The sequence below is a fragment of the Pinus tabuliformis genome, chromosome 3_1, assembly GCF_031772625.1.
Source record: "Pinus tabuliformis cultivar Carrire ecotype Pingquan chromosome 3_1, CPIR1, whole genome shotgun sequence".
In the NCBI taxonomy this organism is placed as follows: domain Eukaryota; kingdom Viridiplantae; phylum Streptophyta; class Pinopsida; order Pinales; family Pinaceae; genus Pinus; species Pinus tabuliformis.
Window position 1 is genome coordinate 684,968,435 of NC_142301.1, and position 22,974 is coordinate 684,991,408.

General features: G+C 35.9%; 1 pseudogene; it reads right to left on the minus strand.

Moving 5' to 3' along the window:
* Positions 1 to 2,663: 2,663 nt before the first annotated feature.
* LOC149188967 (putative LRR receptor-like serine/threonine-protein kinase At4g37250) lies at positions 2,664 to 19,589 on the minus strand (annotated as a pseudogene).
* Between the last annotated feature and the right edge of the window lie 3,385 nt (positions 19,590 to 22,974).

Here is a 22,974-nt window from a genome sequence, read left to right on the forward strand (position 1 = left end):
ATTCATTCTCAGTATGGAGAAACTATCAAGTGCCCACTCTCATGGTTAATGTAGTGTAAGAGATCAAGTCGGATGTGGTAGAAAAATGGTAGAGACATGTTTAGTTACACTTGCGCAATGTGAATGCAAAACAAGGTGGCAACATCAATCGGGGGAGCACCAATGGAACAAAATCCAAGAACTCAGATGAGATAAAGTGGAGGAAGCATCATAGCTTCAAGTGAGCTAAGTGGAAAAGCTCTGAGAAAGTGGATTGTTGTGTAAGGCTAAGAGGGAGCTAGTTTTGTGGAGAAGGTCGAGAATTCCTATGTAGAGGTAAGATAACTCGAGAGTTGCACTATCATGAGTAAAGGTAGAAGTTTCTTATGCGCTCTGTGGGTAAGGAGGAAGTTTCCTGTGTGCTGCTATGAGCAAGACCGAAGTTGTATGTGCTGCATGAGAAAGGACGAAGTCACCTGTGTTGTTGAGAAGGGTCATAGTTGTTTGTGTTGTATGAGAAAGACCGAAGGTGGATGCGCAAAAAAGAAGGTCGAGAGCTGTGTGCGCTATGGAGAGAAAAAGGCCAAGAGTTGAGTGTCTGCTAATGAAGAGCAGAGAATAGAGATGTGTGGACTATTATGAGTAATTTTTGTTGAAGTAGATCAGTGGGATGTTGAAGAGTGAGCGGAGCAAGAAGAGAACAAAGTTGAGACTGGGCAGAGTGGCTGCCAATGATAGAGAACATACAGTTCCTATTTGAGTGTGGGTTGGTGCTTCCATCTCTAGTGGGTACTTGATAAACCTTGGGGGTTGGTGCCTCTTGCAAGTTGGCTTGCAAAAATCCAAGGCTTTACAAGCTGGTTCTTGCAAAAAAATTTGAGGTCGATGCCTCACATGGTGCTATTGGTAAGCTTGACAAGTTTCTACAAAGAGAGGGAGTTGGTGTTTCCTACTAGTTGGTGCTAGCAAATAATCAAAGGGAGTTCCTGCTTCTTGTGAGTGGGTGATCAAAAAATAGATTGATGTAATAGAGTAAATGCTCTTATTTACATCAATAAGAACAACAAGCTTTGGTTGGTTTTTTACCAAAAGGGTTTCCAAGTAAAACCTTGTGTCTCATGTGTATGATGCTGATGGTGTGTGCTTGAATTTTGATTTCGTATTGTTGCTTATTACATGAATGGTTTCCAAGTTTGAATCAGAAAATTAAATTCGCAGAAAACATTAAAATTCACCTTAATAGTCATTCATCTCCACTCTTAGTATTATCATTTGTTTCCAACATTCTAGTATTCTACAAACTTATAAATAATTAAAGGTTAAAACCAATGATAGTTACTGCAATAATTATATCAACCTTTTATACAGTTTTCAAAGTGAAATACTTTCTGAAAAGACATAACTTCTATGTATATTTTATTTTTTTGGGTGCACCTTTGACATCAATCCCAACCCAATTATTAAAGAAATGATATATACTACATAAATATTGCTCTAATCACTTCCACCACCATGTTATCCCATGTGAATATCTATTTATAGGTTATAATTATGTTAATTATATCACGCAAACTAAATTTGTAATGCAATTACAAATAATATCGCAAAGTTATATTTCTCTCATAATTAAATTTAACAAATTAATTTTTTTCTCATCATTGCAATCTACTTTTAAACTCATGTGGAATGGAGTGAATTAGTTTATGCCTAACCAGTTTAAAAATAAAAATAACATTATGAATTTAAAATAATTTATAATGGTTCCATAATTTTAGCATGATTTAAATTAATGATATCCCATAACATTACAATATAAATTTGTCCATCAATCCAATCCATTATATTATGATGTAACATTATTCCAATAGTGTAATGTAATTAATGGAGTCATTATGATGTGTTCAGTCTCCAAACTCTATAAAGTAATCGATGCAGTCATCAATAAAGTATAAGTTACCAATAATATGGTATGATGGACCTGTTCAATTTATAACAATATAATCATTTTATAGAAATTGATGTACACATTACAACCAATTGCTATTTAGCTAAGAAGATGTTATCTAGAACAAAATACAAGTACAAGTGCAAGATCACTTATCATATTTCATGGTCTTCATAGGAAGATATATATGTAGCATTTTAATGGCTTTGATAAGTTATCATTTGCTGCTGAGAAGCACATGTATATATAAATATTATAACTTGAAAAGAGAGTGGTTTCTTCTATGTATATGCAAACTATAACTATATATGAACCAACAAATTCAATTTTCAATAAGGATTTTCATTAATTTGATATGGTCCAACTTGCAATTAAAATCCATTCCCTATCAATGCAACATTAATAAATCATCTATCACCTTCTTATCAAAACTAAGAATGAGTTGCAAGTAAACTGTGAGAATGTGGATGCCTCAAAGGCATCTAGTTAAGTTCGGTCCTTAAGCTTTGCTACAAAACGCAATTGCCGAAATATTGAAATATTTAAGGAGTTTTTGTTTATTTCATAAGAAACTCAGTTTCATGCAGAAATTGTCTATTGTTGAGTGTCAATCATAGAGATGTCTATATGATTATTTCAATGTCTAAGTAGAGTTGTTGAATATGCAACATGGGTGTAAGTCCTCATCTTTGTCAAACTTATTTCAAAGCAAGGATGGTACATAGGTAGAAATAATTGGTTAATGTATTTTGGATGATGGGAGTTTTTTTATAAAAGGAAATACCTCCTTCATTGATGGTCTCTTTTGAGGGGAAGCAGAAGCACAATTCAAAACAATCCCCATAGATTTTGAGATTTCTTCCTTTTCCTTCAACGTTTGGTCCAAGGGTAGTATATATTATGTGAAAAAGGCAATGCTTGTCATCAAGAAGGTTTTCACCCATGCTACAAAATCTTTATTTGAGGGTGACTTCCAAGTAAGAATCTCTAGGAAAATAACCTGAGAGGAATAAAAATCCCACTTTTAGTTGGCTTTGAGAGCTTTCAATGCCTCTAAGGCTTGGTAAGGAGATACAAAGTTCTTTGATGTGCTTGGACTACCAACAACGCATGTGTTGTCTATAGGCTATCATGGGAGCCATTGGAACACTTAATCCTTCAAAATATACCTTCATGGTTCCCTAGGTGGATGGCAGAGCTACTATAATTTGACATTGGCAGTGTCCAGTAAAATATCATATGTTATACTTTTTCTTTCTATCATCTAAATAATTAAATGAATTGATAATTTAATACTTATATGTGACAAAAGGAATTTTTTTATGTTATTTGGAATGTGTTGAAAATTCGAACACACACAAACACGCACACACACAAATATATTTATTTTCTTTGATGGTTTCTTTTTTATGCCCGAGAACAAATTTATTTCACTGATTCTTCATCTATACATATGTACTTATGTTGAGTGATGGATCAATAACGCATTATTTATTATCTGTTTTGTACTATCCTTCCTTATGTGGTTATAGGTACAATTTTCCCACTCTTTAACACTGTCATAGATGGAGATTTCGGACAACAAATACATTGACATTTCAAGGCAACATTCATGTTAAATTGAATAGTTTTTTCCTGATATTGAGCATAGATGGGCTATTTTCAATGGTAGTGAGCCACAATGGATGAAAGTTAGTTTTACCAAGAGTAAAAGTGGGATGTTTCGGTTTGAATTAATGGAAATAATGTGTTCACATTAAAATCCCATGCAGCCAAAAATATCCAGGTTGGTGAAGACTTTGTCCCAATGTTGCTAGCTACTAGCAAATTCCTTTTATTTAAGAGGAGAGAGAAACATCATTTGATTTCACAATAAAATTCGCGAGTCATGACCATTGAGTTTTTAACATTGAATATCACACTAGTAAAATCAAAGGATGACTGATGGAACGATATAAATGCTCTTGATGCTTCATGGGTGATACAAGAAGTTAGAATCCCCTTGACATCAACATTTGTGAGTGTTTTTTCTAGTCTAAAATATGTTATTTTTATTCCATGTCAAACCCCAAAAGTATGTTGCTTGGCTTAATATTTCCATGAAAATATTTTCTTTCGTGTAAATCAACCAAAGAACCTAGGCCTCTAGCTACTCCCATTGCAATTTTAATTCTGGCCAACAATGGTAGATAAAAGGTATAGTTTGATGACCTTCCTACAAGATTGGAGTGATATAATGTTAGTCAATGTCCATGTGAAAGGATCTAAAAACGATAGGCCACTAAAAACTTTAGAAGTTGAATAAGATGATCAAGGTAAGCATGCAACATGAGGAAAATAAAAATTCAAACCCTACATGATAATCAGATCCATTTTGCAATGATTTTAGAGAATTGGATTTGGTTATCCATAATGTTGAAATTGAAAAGGAATCAACACCCTTTGATAAGAAAGGAAATAATTATACTCAACCTCAGGGAACTCAATGGAAAAAATGACAAATATCTGATTTAAATGAATCACAAAGAACCTCGTGAACGAAAAGATAAATATCCATCTTAAAGATAAAGGATAAATGAAATAAACTACACATAACTTGGAAAAAAAAACAGTTGGCATATATTCTAAAGAAGAGAAAGCCAAGATCGACTCTTCAGAATCCAGAATCTAAAAAAGAATCATTGATGTTGTTTTTATTAATAAATTCTTATATGGAGAAGAAAATATGAAGAATCCCCAATAATTTGGCAGATCATAGAAATTTGATTCATATTCCTAAACTTCTCATTTTCACTTTGAAGTATATGTTTCTTGAAGTTGAACCAAAATCTATATTCTAGCTCTCGCTTATGTAGAGATGGGAATCTTGTATAGTTTTTATTTTGTTCCTTGATGTAGCAATATTCATTCACATCTATGATGCTTATTCCATAAAAAACCTGCAACTTTCACTTTCCTTCATTTTCTCATTCCTCGTGTTTGTATCCTTCAAAAAAAAATGGAAAAGACTATTCAAAGTATATAGTTTCATAATGGGTCATTGTAATAGGCAAGGAGAAATCAACATCACTGGTGATGGCTTCAATTTTAGGGACTTGTACAGAGACCATGGGATACTTTGTGTATAGCACTACAACTTATTTGGAATAATAATCAAATGCCACCAAGGTTAGTCAATAACAAACTTGCATATATAGTTCCAAGTGTTAGCTTGATTGGAAGGTTCTTTCGTGCAAATGTTTAAGGAGACTGGTCTTGAGATCAAATATCATTGAATATTTTATAGTTACCAGTAGTGGCTAAACAAGGGAAGAGGGGAAGAGAGTGGAATCCATAAAGAACTCATAATGTGTAGGAAAATGAAAGACTATATTTGTCGAAAAATCCCATTGCAGAAACGAATTCAATATCTCCTGCAGACTTACACAAAACAAAAAAAAAGAGTATAGGAGAAGCCACCATAATAGGAATTTTCCAAGCTTCCATTTGGAAGGTAGTCATAAACCAACATTTTTTCCTCTATACCCCAATAGAAGTATTCGAGGTGAACAATGTTGGGATGTTTACCTTTATCGATTTCTTTAGTTTCCGCTTCAAAATCTTTGTACCTTTACAAACCGCCATTACTAAGTCGCCTTACTACAAAAGTTAGTCCATCTTCTAGAATTACCTTATACAATATAATATAACCACTAGCACCCAAAATATATGGGGAGGCTCTAAGTATCTTATCTAATTCCAAGTCAAGATCTCCATTTAATGTCAGAAAAGTTTCTTATTGATCTCCATTGCTCGATACACTTCCATCTTAGCTCTCATCAACTTTTTTAAGGCAGAGCCACCCAACCCTACCCAAACTCAAAGAACAGTCTCCATTGTAGTCAAATAGAGTATTCCTGGAATTGGTCCCATCCTATGACTCATTATTTCTTATCGTTCTCTAGTAATGGTACATAAAAATTGCGCAAAGGAGGCTCATCCCTCGAAAATCACCAACTAAAATGGAAATTATGGTGCCTTTCCTTAAACCCTTACTTTGGTTGATAACAGGCATGTCTACAATTGTTGAAGGTGAGATGATTTTTGGAGGATTTGAGAGTGTTGAAGGAATTGAACATAAATTTGTCAGTAGGTGACTACAAAGACCTGGATTACCAACAAAAGAATCATTTTTCTGATGCAAAAGAGATACAAATTATGGAATGGGTCTAGCTACATTATTGTTGGAAAGGTCTATACTTTCATTCATTGGAAGATGCCCTAAATTTATAGGCATCATACAAGAAATTTTGTTTCTAGACAAGTTAAGAGAGAAATACATATTTGATAAGTTTCCAAGATCAATACAGATAGATTCATTAAGTAGATTTGAAAAGAAATCAAACAATTCAAGAGCTTTTACATGTGATCTGAATCCTTTCAGTATAGGTCTTGAAAAACAGTTATTTTTCAAAATGACATCTCTTAGTTCTGTCAATGTTGTGATGTTTTTTGGGATGATTCCTGTGAGGGAATTTACTGAATTGTCAAGGTATTGTAAATATTTAAGCTTCTCTATGCTTGAAGGAAAGGTTCTAGATATTGAATTATTGGCCAAACCAATATTTTGAATGTGTTTTTCTTGGAAGATCTCATAGAGAATCACTCCATTGGTCTCACTGCTAAAAATGTCGAGGTGGTGAAGGTATTGAATGCAGAATGAAGTGGAATAAAAATAAAAAATTAGAATAAAAATTGTTAAAATATTTGAGGTCGAATCTTATGATCGAACTCAGTGGAAGATAGAACAATTAATATGGTCTTAACGCAATCACCATTTCTATTATGGTGAACCCTGCATGAAAGAGAGAAGATGAAGAATGTTGACAAGGTTAATCCTCTCTGCAGATAAACATGATCCCTCTAGCCTAATGAGTGGGTCTAGCAACTGAAGTGATAATCAAATAGATATCTTCCTAGATTATAATTGAAAAGTAGAACGAGAGAGATAACCTACCTCGTTCTGATGTTATTCTGATTTCCTTCGTTGAGAGCCTCGAACCGCTTGTATCATGAACTTGTTCTTGCTTCTCTCAGCACTTATGTACTTGCACAAGTGGTCAAGAGATAACAAAGCATGCCAAAACCAATAGAAAATCCAACAATAACATACATATTTGATCAAGGAATTCCAAGCTAATGCATACATGAACATATATATTTTGGGAAGATGAATGAACTGTTGTATATTATTTAAAGAATAAAGGCAAGATTACAACCATATCCTTGATTTTGAAAGGATCCACTTGAGTGGTAATTCAATTCCAAGCCAAGAAACTCTCCAAACACTCCTCCAAGTCTAATGAATAGCCTCTAAGCACAAGCTCAACATAGTGGTGCAAATGGACATAGACCAACCATTTTGGAATGGGAGAGGAGGAATCTAATAGTTGGGAGAGGGAATTAGGACTCCAGCAAAGATAGGATTAGGCCTGCATCTCAAGGAGGTAGCTAATAGGGATGATACCAAGAGGTCAAATTAAGAGGATTCAACCTCATCTATGTGAAACCACCTCCAACTCGCCGCTCTGGAAGCTTCTAGATCAAGAAGTTTCTCATCCTCTTTGGGAAAATTCCATTTTTGAGACCATCGCGGGTATCTAAGGGAATGAAGCGATGCCATCGATCTCTTAATAAGGTGCAACATTTGACCATCGCAGTTTTGAGCTTCATAAGAGAGATGACCCTCATGTTAGGGTTTTAAGAGCTATTTCTTCAGGAAAGATATAGTATGTCAAAGGGAATTGTAGGAGGCGTGACAAAATATTGTGTAACAAATAGTTTCCTAGTCATTTATGTACCTGTGACGTATGTTTACATACATTAAGTCCAATACAAGAGTGCCAATAAATTAACCTAAAATAACAAGACACAGGGGTCCTTAGTTCTAGGGTTTTAACTAAATTTTATGAGAAAACCCTAAAATGGAATCAAAGAATATAAATTAAAAATTCTACCCAAAAATAGCTTTGTGGCTTACAAACCTAGGGACAAAAGGGTTATAGTTAGTATTATAACTACAAGAACCGAAGTAGATGATAAGTTTTTGAAAACATAAATAACTTGGTTAGGTAAGACCAATAAACAAAACAACCAAAATTATAACCAAAAGGGGAATGAATCTTACCTGAGAAGAGATGAAGTCACTTAGATGGAGCTCAACCTAGTCATATAAAGGTAAAAACCCCAAAAACCTTTACGAACCCCTGTAGAAATACTAGATAGAGGGAAAACCCCTCTAGTAAATAAGTGGGGTGTAAAATCCCATTAAATATGAAAAAAATCAAAGTGGAAAAAGAAAGAATGATGGCATGGGTAAAAGTTATAACAACCAAACTTGAAGTAAGTCTGAAAAACTTACCACTAAGGACACATTAAAAGAATTATGGGTAGGGGGTAAGAAGGTGTAATAAATCTAAAAACCCTCATGTTAAAAACCTTGACGGTAATGAATTTCTTAAACAGATTGTAACCAGTCTTACTACCAGGAAGGGAGATTGTGTATTCACTGCAAAGTTTAATCTAGAAAAGAGGATGGCCGAAGCCACAATCTGAACACAACATTTTGTGTTTATCTACCCACGAAGAGTGAACCACCTTTTCAAGTATCAAGGGAAAGGATAAAGCCTAAGTGGAAGGGAAATATCCACCTTATCCACCTTCATAAGACAAAAATTGGAAGTCCACCACACTAATTTTAAAGACCTACAAAACATGTAGATAATTCATAACCAAAAAGGATTAAGACAAAAGAAATAAATTTTCTGTCTATGGTACAAAAAAATGCATGGAGGCAACCTAATAGAAAAACGCTTATCGAAACTAAGCTGTCAGGAACAATCATTTACATTTTGTTCACGCCATGTGGGAGTATGGCTGAAAAACATTTCACATTGGAGGTAAAACAAGCTATTACATAGAAACATAGTGTTAATTTGTACCTTAGCTTAGTGCAACAGAGCTTGCTAGCAGCAAATGGAAAGTGATATGAAGAGACCATTGAACAAAGAAGTTTAGCTTGCTCAACATCTCCTTCTTTTGAACCTTCGAACATCGTTGAGCTTTAGTTCATCTTTTTGGCAATAGAAGAGGAGGTTAGGATAACCTTCTAACATGCACTCGAAGCATGTCTGTCTAGTGAGAGAACAAGAACATGGATTGAAATAGCAGAACAAGTGATGGGAGACAACCACATGGAAATTCATAATTGGAAGAAGGAAGACGAAAATAAACACCTACCATTGGCTTGGGTGAATAGTGTCTCCTCAACCCAATGCCGCAGAGGAAAATGCTAAATGACATAATTAAATACTATGTAGTGGTCTTAGTATTGGTATTTTTCAGTCTTCTCTAAATTACTTCTATGTTCATAATATGTGTGGATCTAATGGACATTAAGTGATGAAAATAAAACTACTACAACTAATGATATAGGGTATAGAGATTGTTGTATTTGAAACTAATTCATATTTAACAATTTCTATATACCATTCCTAAAATATTAGTAGTTAAAGTGAATATCAATAGTTAAATACTACCTAAAAAGGTGAATATTAATCGTCTTTTGATCTCCCTAAATCACTAAAATTCCCATAATATCTGTAGATCTAATAGGCATTGGATGTAGAGAAGAAAACCATGAACTTGATGAGTAGGTAGACTCTAAAACCACAAAAAAACTAATATTATAATGCTTTCCCACACCTATCGGGTGTAGTTGAGCGGAAATGAAAGTGGATCACTATTTTTAAAAAACAGATGGAAGCGATAATGCCAAAGCTTGCATATTCCTTTTGGAGATGGAGGTGGGAGTGCCAAAGGTTGCATATTCCTTTTTCTTCAACTGTTATAGGTTGTCGTTATTCAAATATGTAGCGCAATGGTATTGGCTTTCAACTACAAGGTAAGTTTGTTAGCAAATCTGTTAGTAGCAATGCTCTCACAAAAATTAAAAATCGAATCCTTTTAAATTTTCAAGTAAACTTGTTTGTAAATGTGTGTTTTTTAAGGGGAGTATTAAGTAATCAAATGGTGTTTTTAGTTGTAATTAATTTGGTGATACAATTTTAAGAAAAATGTTATTTTTTTATTTAAAATGTGTTTTGATTACATAAATGAGTTCAACATCTTGAAAATTTGGGGAGCACTTAAAATTTGAAAATTAAATAGCTTATACTTACGATTCTTAAGCATCTCTATGGAATTTTAACAAAATTAACTTTAGAAAAAAGGTTATTTTGTCTATCAATTAGAGGATATTGTTTTTTTTTGTCAGTAGAGCGTTTCCTACTCGGGTGGAAAAGGTACAGGTTTCATACCCTCATCACACAAGTACCACTATAACCTCTACGTTACGAGGTATACCTTGTAGACAAGAATAAGTCTAGGTATTTGAATCTTGAATCTCTTGGTACATAACACATACTTCCCCATTGAAGTGTCATAAAAAAATTATGCTTTTTCAACAGTGCTCTTGACACGTAACTACTATTCATAAACCTCTGACACGTAGCTACTAGTCATAAACATCCTCTTCGTAAATAAGGTCACAAACAATACTATTTGAACCATTGATCAATTAGTTTTCACACATTTTACATTACTTCGATCAGCAATTGAGTTGCCGAAATACTTGCTTAACTATAACAATTATAATTATTAAATTTATGGTTTTTTTATATAATTTAATTTAACTTTTATTTTCATATATATCTGAGTATGGAAAATTTAGAAAGTGAACATTACCATGTGTTCACATTTAATGGTCTTTGAATTATCTTTTAGGTCATACTCATTTGAATGACCTTTTAGGAGTTTGAGAATGGTTAAACCTGTGTTTTATGTTTCCAAATTATATAATGTTCAAAGTTGTATATGCTTTAAAGTAACCTAAAACATTTAATATAATTCACTTTTATTTTTATATGCAAATATAAAATGAGGGAGGACAACATATTCATGGTGTGGATAATTCAATTTCCAAACCTACATTTTAATTATTATTTTTATCATATTATAATTCTTAACAAACTTGCGATAATACCCTGTCAACTCGAAAAGTCCTCGCAGATGCTTTATGGATGTGGGGATTTTCCATTCCTTAATGGATTTAATTTTTGTAGGGTCTACCTTAACATCTTCATGAGATAAAATATGACCCAGAAATTCCACCTCTTGTACGCCAAAGAAACATTTGGAGGTTTTTGCATATAATTATTTCTCCTTCAATAGTTTGAGCATTGTGTCAACATGTTGAACATGATCCTTCCAAGACTTATTGTAGGTTAATTTATCATCAGAAAATACTAACAAAACTTTTCTAAGGAAGGGTTTGAAAATGGAATTCATCAAACCTTGAAATGTAGAAGGTGCACTGGTAAGGCCAAAAGGAATGACCAAAAATTCATAATGATCCTCATGAGTTCTAAACGTTGCTTTCGGAATGTCTTTAGTCTTCATTGTGATTTGCTGATATCCTAAATGAAGATCCAACTTGGTGAAGTAAATTGCTCCATGTAATTCATCAAATAATTCCTCAATGAAAAGAATGGGAAATTTATCTTTAATAATGAGCTTATTGAGCTCCCTATAATCCGGACGCGTGAACCATGATCCATCCTTCTTGTGCACCAATACTATTAGAGCAGAGAAATAACTTTGACTAGGTTGAATTGTATGAGCTTCTAGCAATTCTGCGACCATATGTTCAATTTCATGCTTTTGGTCATATGGATATTTGTAAGGCTTGATGTTTGGAGGAACACTTCTTGGAATCAAATAAATACCATGATCAGGATCACGAATACATGGGAAGCCTTTTGGAGTCTCAGATCTAGAGAAATAGATGATTTCGATGTGGGAACCTCTCATGAACATAATTGTGCAATTACACCCCAGTTTTCTTTCCTTAAAAGCTTTGTCATACTGTTAGAGATAATTATATTTCTTAGTTTCCCTACAATACCCATTAATTCAACTTCCTTTCCTTCTAAAAAAAATTCAAGAAAATTTCTTGAAATTAAAAGCTATCTTACCCAAAGATTTTTGTCATTGGACTCCTAGTACAACATCAGCACCGCCCATTGGAATGGAAAGCATTGAACTATTAAATAAATATTCTCCCATGGATAGCTTCATATTATGCCACTTTCTAGAGCGATTTATGGTTCCTCTATTTGCAACCATCAATTCACACTCTGGTGCTGGATATAGGAAGCAATTCAATTCCTTGGCTATCTTACAATGAATCAACACTATTACCTTTTTATTCTTAATATGTCCTTCTATATTGAGGGTTTTTGGAGTGGTAATTCCTTCCAATGCATTACAAGATATGGTCAAATTCATTTCTTCTTTCTCTAGGGTTGGTTCCTGGTGCATATCCTCTTATTTTGACATTTCTTGTTCTTTTTCTTCCTCCTCTTCAGAATCTATGTAAAATAATTTTTTCTCATCACACTTATGACCTTTAGTGTATTTGCTATAACAACTGTAACAAAGCATTTTTACTCTTTTTACTTCCAATTGTTGTTTTGTCAACTTTGTGGGTTGTGGAAAGCTAGGGGAAACAACACTTCCATATTTAAGCTTTGTAGGTTTTAACCCCGTACAGAAATTACCTTCATACGAATTCTAGAACACAAAAAATAAACAATGCAAGAGCATAATGCATAAAACACATATACACAGAGATTTTCCCTTGGATCCCAAAATCGAGACTACGAGCTTGATTTTTCATTTTATTCCTTTCAATGTTACAATACATATTTATACATGTCGAATCATTCAATACCATGGACCGAAAACCATCGCATCCAAAACCATGGACCGAAAACCATCCCGTCCAAAACCATGTGCGAAAAACATGCACAAAACCATAGGTAGGTCTGCCCAACCTAATATAGGGTCCAAAACCACAGACCCAATAGAGAGAGGTTACCTGCACCCCTCAAACCCCCTGTGATACCCCCCACTACGCAATCGCTGCAACGAAGGGGGGGCTCTGCCGCCCTTCTAACCCCTCGATTAACTACGTGGGCTAGTTGTGGAAAGAATATAACACAACCCAACATTCTTATGAGTGGTATGCTTCCTTGTTTCCATAATTTTTCTTTCAAATTTTCTTGCCAACCTGAATCCGTTCTCCAATGAATCAGGTTCCCAAAGGCAAACCTCGTGTTGGATCTTATCATTGAAAGTCTCGATGAACACATCAATCCTATGCTCCTATAGAATATCTTTTCCCCGTCTATTCAAAATTTGGAAGTCCTAAATGTGCTCCACCATTGAACCCTTTTGTTTGAGATTTATCAATTGGCTAAAGAAGGTGTTTCTTTTTGTATCCTCATAATGTGCTATCATTTCCTCCATAAAAATTTCCCAAGTGACAATTTGTTTACGAGAGAAAATCCATCGATACCATACAAACTGATTGGGTTCCAAATATAAAGTTGCAATGCCTATCTTTTGCGTGTTTTTCACATTATGGAGATCGAAATTTTGCTCCATCTATAGTATCCATGTTGCGGGATCCTTTCTATCAAGCTTCCTCATATCAATATTTGGAACATGGTCAGTCTTCAATCTAGCGTTAGGTTCTATGAAATCATGATTAACATATCTTTTGTTCTCATCATGAGTTTCATCTACTACCTTTTCGCCATAAGGAAGCACTTCTTGTAGCAACTTTTCTATACCTCCTTTCACACCTTCCATGTATTTCTTCAAATATTCAATGCTTCCTATTGGTTTTTCTTCTGAACCATCCATCTTAGCTTCCATGCCATCCATATTAGCTTCCATGTCTTTCTTTAAACCATCCATCTTAGCTTTTGTTACTTTTTGTGAGAGTGAATTTTTTTGCACTTGGTCTCGTAATTTTTATATATCATGTTGCATTTCCTCCTCTTCTTCATGAGTCATGGTAGATATTTCAGGTTTCTTACTAGGTGTTTCTATTTTCTTTTCTCAGGGCATCAATTAATGATAATTATGCTTCACTATTTGCTTTGAATCACTTCAAACTAATTTTTCAAACCAAACTTATGCAATTTTTAGAAAAAGACTACACACCTTTTTTCGCTTTGTAGGAGCTCGATATTGAATATGTTGTATCTCTATAATTTAATATCTCCAAGGTTTGAAATTATAGCCTGTGGTGGCCATCTGAGTCCTCTTTCCAACCCCACAATTTCTATCAAGATTGGATTCTTCAAGAAATAGCTATGCCATATCTCTAAGGATGACCTGATTATAAACTGGTTCAGTAGAGAAAACTTGTACGATGTGCCACGTCTCACTCTTTCGACCTTCGGACCTAAAAATGATACACAAGTTGTAATGAATAGTGTATAAGCACAAGCTCGGCGTAGGGGTGCAAATGGACATAGACCAACCATTTGGGAATGGGAGAGGGAGTTAGGACTCCTCCAAAGATAGGATTAGGTCCACATCTCAAGGAGGTAGCTCATAGGGATGAGACCAAGAGGTAAAATTAGGAGGATTTGACCTCATCTATGTGAAACCACCTCCATCTCACTACTTTGGAAGCTTCTAGATCACAAAGATTCTCATCGTCTTTGGGAAAAATCCCTTTGTGAGACCATCGCAAGTGTGCAATGGAAAAGAGCGATGTCATCGTTGGGTTAACAAGGTGCAATAGGTGACCATCATCGCTTTGAGCTTCATAAGAGTGATGACCCTCATTTTAGGATTTTAAGAGCTATTTCTTCAGGGAAAGATCTAGATATTTTCCAAGAAAAGTTAATGGAGGGATTTGAACTGTATACATGGATGAGTATATTGTATAATGATCATGTTTTGGGAACTTAGGGATATGTCAGAGGGAAGTTTAGGAGGCATGACAAAATATTGTTTAATAGATTCCCCCTAAAGCATGAAGACAAAATCAGGAGTGATTGCTGAGATGTTTTACTATATTTTGGAAAGGGCGAGGACACGCACTGTCAGGAGACCTACAAATCAAGGACGCATATACATATACATATCTGAGATCAAGACATGAATCAATGGCATGGACGCAACAATCTGGATGATGAAGATTGTATGAAAAGATCCATGGTATGGGTGCATCCATATAGATAACAAGGATCATCATAAATATAAAGTCTCACAATATGGTCAGAAGTAGAAACATGTGTACAATCATGAATGACATATAGCTCCATGTAGCCTAAGTCATAAAAGACAAGACTCAAGATCTTGCACTCCATCCTGATCTGATCAATGCATGAATCCTAACATGTGAATAAACGTGTTGAAGTTGAACATGCTAGAAAACCACCTCATTACCGTCAAATGATGTGGACCCTTAATAGGTATGAGAGAAACCACCAATAATGAAAATGGCTCTCAAGGTGCAACAATACAATCTACGAATTTGATAATGAAGTTGAGGTCGAACACTCATGGAATCACCCGATAGAAAGTCAATAATGAAGGCTTGTCGTCAAATGCAAAGAACTGGCCATTAAGGCATGCTAACTCTAAGGTACTGAAAGGGAGTTCCGAAGTCATCTTCCTAGATAAAGAGCTGAATTTGATAGGAAGTGACCCATCGAAGGAGGGAAATAATGAATCCCTCATCATCGATATGAAACAAGAAACAAAGTGGAATAATATTAAGGACTGTAGTAATAAACCAAACAATGTATAGGAAAATAACTGCAGATTGGACTTCTCTTGAACATATTAGCAATGCAACTCTAGAGTGTGGCAACATTTTACTCAACATAGGACTAAAGATCATGATGAGTGAATGGAATAGTCAAACGAGAGGAAAAATGGATCACCCAAACCTGGGAGGACAAGTGACTAAGAGAGGATATCCCAAACCCGACACGATAGCAGAAGAGTGTCATGTTCAAGAGCAACATGATGCCTATATAAAGGATGTCTCATCTTCATTTCCCCCTAATATTTCTAGCGAGTACCCCAATTATTTTTATCACAAGCTTGAAGGGGATAGTATAGCTTTGTCATGTAAGTTCATTCTTTGAATGAATCCATCCTAGTAAGTTTTACGAGCCCTAGAAAGGAGAAGCGCGGTCTCATCATGGTGACAATTCTTTCGTTGTAAAGTTTTAATGAGTTCGATTTAAGAATAACTCAGTATCTTTTTCATATTTAGAGAGTTTGAAAAAGAAACGGAAAAGAAAAGTCCATCATGTCCCTTTTTGTAATTTGTCCATCAAATTCGAAAAGGTAGAAAAAAATATTCGAGGCAACCTCTTGACCATGTCGACCAAGGTGTACCTTTTCCATAAGTAGTCAATCTCAGCCCAAAAAAGGGGTAAACGTATACTAAGGTGATATCGTTTCATTTACTTTAACTATTTCAAAACGACAAGTACTTGACAATCTTTTAAATTTTTGAGAGTCAAAAAATAGTTGAAAGATGACTCGAGGGGGGTTCCTTTTTCGTTTATTTAATGATTCAGAAAAGAGATAAAATAAAACTCGCCAGAATCGGCCAATAATGACCATTGCTAATATTGAAGGCACCTGTAACGGCACAAGAAACACACCCATCACTGATATCGAGAGAAAATATTAAAATATTACGAAAATATTGACAAAATGACTTTTAAGACTTATAAATAGGAAAAAGAAGTTTCATTTTTTACCATTTTACCAAACTGAGCTATGAAAGATCATTTTGTGCCCTAATTCTCTTGATTTTCCTGTGGCTACTGCGAGAGATCTAGGGTGTCATTTCAGAAACCGTCTCCAATAGGTAAGAGCCTCACCCCTTCTCTTGCATTTTATCACTTTTTATGCATTTTAAATGGTAATTTTGATGCTAGAAAGGAGGCTTCCAAAAATTTATGGTGTCAGTGACCATCACAGGTATGGTCGTCGGACCCGCAATGGTCGCTCTTAAGCCTAAAGGCTCACGCGATGCCATCACACTATTTGTAAAAACAGGCGTGATGGTGTCAAGGGCATTTTTTTGAGAAATAAAACTCTCTTTTAAGCTAATGATTTTGACCCATGAAAAAGGCATTAACAAGTGTTGAATGTTGTTTTGGAGGGGAATATGGTCTTGGAGTGGAAAGAAAGAGGCCATGAGGTTGAAGACCATCAAGAAGCTCAAGATCCTAAATGCATAAATGCTCTGAGGACTTGGGGGCTGCTAAAATTATTGAGGACCACAGGGTTAATGGCTTAGATGGAATGGATACCATATCTGATCAGTCTCTTGGATGTATATTGAGAGGCATTCATCACCAAATGCCATTAAATATAATTGGAGGAGATGGATATATACTTCATCACAAGACTGTCCCGACGAGGGGATTTAGTTTAACTCTTTGGATCTTGGCAAGGAGGTGAGAGTACGAGGGGTTTAGTCTAGAGGTATTTTCCTAGTGCCGAAATAACCAATGGAGGTAAGGTGAATATAGCGAAAATCACCAACAACCTTGCATGAGGCTTCAAAATCCCAATTCCAATATGCTAGCGCATGTTTGACACCCACCGTCTTCAAATGGTGTGGAGGCCTTTTGGTAAAGATGAAATGAAAAATGACCAAGGGGAAGCATGGACGTCTGAAGCAATTTGGGTTCAGTTCTATACTAGTGACCTTCTTTTTGGAGTGAGTGCCCTTATTCTAGTATCAGTGGGAAGAGGTTCCACATCCTACCCCTCGAGATCCGAGACTCGTGAGATGGAGTGAGTGCATGCCTTGAGGAGGCATGGGTCAAAATATGCATTATCCACCACTGTTCTTCACTTGGGTAGAATGCCAACTGCCTATGGTAGATGACTATGCTTATGTTGGCACAGATTTTAGGTGGGGTCCAGATCTACCTCTGCCGCTAGGAAAATAGTGGACCGATGGAGGTAAGAACTTGTTTTTTGGATTTTTTCAAGTTTTATAATTTTTATATAGAAGTGTACAATGAAACTAAACTTGTGATAAATATGCAGATGTGGGACTAGAGAGACCACGAGGCATGTTGCCAATAGCACGGCAAGTTGCACAACAGATAGTGGGTGTAGAATACGAGGACGTGGAAAACCTCTTCGCTGAGATGGAGTGTAATTTGGAGGCAATAACTTGTGGAGTCCCAAAGTATGCCACTATTGATGATGTTGCACTGAGTTGTTAGAGGCACACAGTGGGGGTCTTTGTGAGACTGCATCGGCTTTTAGGTTGAGTGATCAAGGCAGTCTCGTGTTATCATGAGCACCGTATAGTTTGTTAGTTTATCTAGTCTTTTAGACATTTTGTAGTCTTTGAAAGCCAAGTGTCCCAAAAAACACTATTTTTTTATATTTTGATGTAAACACTTTGAAAGACATGATGTAAAGACATGATGTATATATATATATATATATATATATATATATATATATATATATATATTTATTTATATATATATATATATATATGCATGTTTTATTTCTACTTATGTGTTCATAATATGATTCCGTTTTATAAATGATGCAAATGGCTATCAATGCATTTAAATAACATGGAATATGTTGATATGTAATGTAATCAAAAGTTATTTCCAGCAATCTAACACGTAGATACATGCGCAATATTTGTGGATTTCTCATTGAGTAATGATTGTTTAATTGTAACACAACGAGCTATGAATCCAGCTTTACAACTAAATCCCTAATGCCAGGAACAACTGTTTTTAACAAGAGTTCAATAACTGCACTATATTTAGCAATATTATTGGTTGTTTGACCAAGGGAAATACCTTGTAAGTTAATTAGCTTTCCATTAAGCTCATAGAGTACCCATGCTACGGAAGACAGATTTCGTGTTCTACGACAAGAACCATCAGCAAAACCAATGTAATGGCTTGATGACATCTACAAACCAAGTGGAACACAGGGTAAGAAGAAAAATGCATGTCTGCAAAGCAATCAAGCATACAAAAAATGCACACTAATGAATTAACACACTAATGTACAAAATTTATTACATGAATTTCACACATAATACTTTAGATGAAGTCTATTTCTAGACTCGTGTGATCAATCAACATAGAAGAAAACTGGAGTTTCATCATTGACACGACTTGTAAGAATCAACTCAGCCAAATAATAGAAAAAAACTCATAAAAGGCTATGCCCCCATGCCCCTCAAGTGAGTGAGTGTTACGAGTCATAATATGAAAACCCCATTGCGATAATGGGGAAATGGTAGAGACTTGGTGAAAAATTATCATAAAAGGATGCAATAAAAACTTGAACTCATAACCAGGAAAGGATTTCCCTAGTTGAAATATTTTGACCATTTCAAGGTGAACTTAAATTCCAATGGATAGAGTTGCAGTGATGTTCCCCATATTACCCTCCTACAAGACTTTATGAACTAGGTCAAGTGTATGAAGTGGAGGTGTAGGATAATGGGAAACAGACACTTCAAGATAGGAAGTCATCTCATCGAGGCTAGGAAGAAAAGAAGAATGATGATGTAGACCGTTCCATTGAGTTTCATCCAGATACATGACCTTAACGATACTCTCATTAGTGGGGATGTCTCGTCCAGAGGATCCAGAGAATCCCAAGAACCAAGCCAGGGAGATGGCACGTACATGTTCAGGTTCATACTGAAAACAGTATGACTTTCTGAAGTGGCCATCGAAGCCAAGACAATTTCTTGATAACTTATCTCCAATGGAATTAAAGGCATGACATCGCCAAATCAATCAATTTGATTTTCGGTAGGGATAATACAAGGATCTGTAGAGACTGATATCATATTGATCGAATGAACATTCAGAGGTGGGAGAGTAAAAGTACCCATTAAAGCAGAGCCTTTGAAGAGACCTACCCCCATTCTCTCATAAGGAATCTTATTATTACCCACATAAGGAATGTTTATGTTTGATGAACCATAAGAAAAGAAGGAGAGTTGATCAACCTTGACAATTTTTCCTTCATGAGGAAAATGAAGTACGCAGAACAAGGAAGACACTACACAAGACATGGCGTGAGTCCAGCTTTGCCCAAGAAGAAGGTTGTAGTTGAGATTTGAATATACAACTTCTACTTCTAATTCAACAGTCTTCCCTTCTAATGTAATCGACAGGTGCATGATAATACCATATGGACATGAACCTATGCCATCAAAGGCTTCCAAAGTGTTAGGAGACAAGTTAAGAGAAGGAGAGCCAATGGCTTTCCAACACAAAACTGACATGATGTAGGTAGAGTCACCTTCATCAATAACCCTTCAATTAATCATCTTCCCTTTGATAAGAACCTGTATCAGAAATGAAATCTAACGCGGAAGATGAGGCACGTGGTTCTCTAGATCGAAAGTAATCAGACTTGAATCAGAAGGATCAATAACACCTATGGCAAAAAATAATGATTTCCACTGTGTTGGGCAGGATTGGAGAATCTCCAAAGTAGACATCGCCAAAGGGGCCTAAGCTAAATCCTCAACAATATTGTAATGTTGCGCAGCTCTAGCATTTAGATTAAAAGATGACTTCCGAAGAACACCTTTGGGAGGTGGTTAGATGATGAACTCACTATTAGGGTGCTCGATATGGAGCAAACCAGAACTTGATGGAGTGGAAGTAGAAGGAACATCAATATCTTCTTTCTCCATCCTCTTCTTAGGTGTTGTTTGATAGTCCTTAGTTCGAGTAGTGATTGAGAGAGGTGATGAACCTTGCATCATGAACACTTGAGAACCTGAGGAAGCAGAGGATTGAGGTTGGTCTATAAAATGTGTCTGTTGTGATGTAAAGGGTTCTTTTAAGATAATCGAAGTCCCTTTTAGCAAGCAACCAACTTTATATCATCAAGGACAATCCTTAGTGTAATGATCCTCCTCCCAAATGAGGTAAGGATACTTCATCTTTCTTCGAGAAGCATCATTAGGAGATGATTTAGGAGGGTCATGTTTAGGGGCATCAGCTTTGGCCTTACCTTTTCCCTTCTTTTTACCTTTAGAGGCCTAATCTGCTACAGTAGACTAGACAACATGTACCTTAGAGGTTTTATCAGGACTAGATGAATTTTTGGAGGCATTATTGGAACCTGTGTTTGAGACATATTTCTGCTTCAAGGAAGCCTTTACAGAAGCCTAAGACACGAAACCAATCACACCATCAATAGGCGGTCTATCTAGAGACTTTGATGCTGTCATATATGATGATGGTCTTGGAGCATCAGATAAAATCTCGTACAATGTGCTAGATTTCAAATAGACCAAGTCCAAATACTGGGCATGGGTGATAGCTTTCTCTTCAGTAACACATCCACCCATAGTTATGTCCTTAGCAATTTTGTTGATGAATGATTTTGTGAACCATTCTGTTAACAACTCATTAGCAATCTCAAACTTGATGAGGAGACACCTACATCTCCATTCATGGATATGATAAGAAATATGGGTCATGGTGTATTTCTTGAGGGACGTAAGAAAATGAATGTTAGTTTCATATCAAACAGGTAATTGGAAATGAGTGAGGAAAGCCATAGCAAGAGAATTGAAGTCACTCTAGGTACCTCGAGGAAATTTGATATACCATTTAGTGGCAGCACCTGTGAGAGTTCTCTAAAAGAGTCAAATACGAATAGAATCATTGACATAGGAATTGGAGGAGCACTAGAGGTGACATGCCATCATGTGGGCTTGCAGATCCTCAGATTTTCCATCGAATTTGGGGCAATCATTCGGAAATTTTTTTAGAATTGGAGGCTAGTAGGGAGAATGAAGAATTGGGTCATTCGTGAGCCTCAAGACATTGGGTAACTCCAGCTTAGCCAAAAAATACAATTGCGTTTTAAACGAGATAGAAGATCTTTAAGGAGACCCAAACTACAGATTCCAACCTTGCTGGTAAGGATGTTTCCCCCATAGTGGAGGATTTTTTCCATATGGAACATTATTTTGTCCCCACTGAGGGTTCCCTTGACCATAAGGTCGATTTGGTTGAGGGTAGACTTGAGATTGTCCTACCATAAGCCACTAATAAGCATTGTAAGAATCATATGGATTATAAGGTTGATGAAACTTTTGACCCTGGACATAAGGAGATTGTCCCTGCTGCTACAGGGGTTAACCTTGGCCTTACAAAGGTTGACCTTTATGATACAGATATAAATCTTGTTGCTGCCAAGGCTGAACTTGTTGTTGCAAAGGCTGACTTTGCTACTATAAAGGTTGACTTTGTTGCTGCAATGGTTGGCCTTGCGAGGACAAAGGTTGGCAGGACTACTAAACAATTTAAGTCTATGGCTACAAAGGCTACTGCAACTACGAAAAAGGTTTTCCCTACTAATGTAAGAGTTTTCCTTGCTAGATATAAGACTTTTCTGATCCATAATGTAGATATCACTCTTTCAGATTAATCACATCGCTAAGATTTGGTTGATGTTTCAAACCAACTAATGTGGTTCATCCTCAGGACAAGGATGAACCACATTAGGTGGTTCGAAATGTCGACCAAATCCTAATGATGTGATTAATATGAAAGACTGATATCTAAGTTGTCCTTGCTATTTTAATGCTTTCCCTTGCTACTACAAAGATTGCCATTACTGCTACGAAGGTTGCCCTTGCTGCTGCAAAGGTTGTCATTGTTGCTGCAAGGGTAGGTGGAAAGTTCCCGGGGTTATACCCTGAGGGTATTGATAGTTCCTTAATTGAATCAGGCCATATCCACCAGGAATAGTGAATTGACCACATTGAACATAAGGTCCAGCTTGAGGAACGTAAGATGGATTAACCAAGGCTTACAACCATATGGGACATAAGCCTGTTGGAAAGGAACCTAGGCAATATAAGGCTATTGATATTGGATGTTACCTGACCCGAATGGACCAACAAGGTTAGGAATAGCACCATAATAAGGTTGATTAACTCCAACCATGTGAGTTTGTAATCCACTCACATTGGTTTCACCTGACATAAGAGTAGTATTCAAATCTTTCCCCCCAGACGACAACACATTCTATCCAATTGATGGAGGTGTAGAAGACCTTATCGATACCTAACCTAAGTGAGT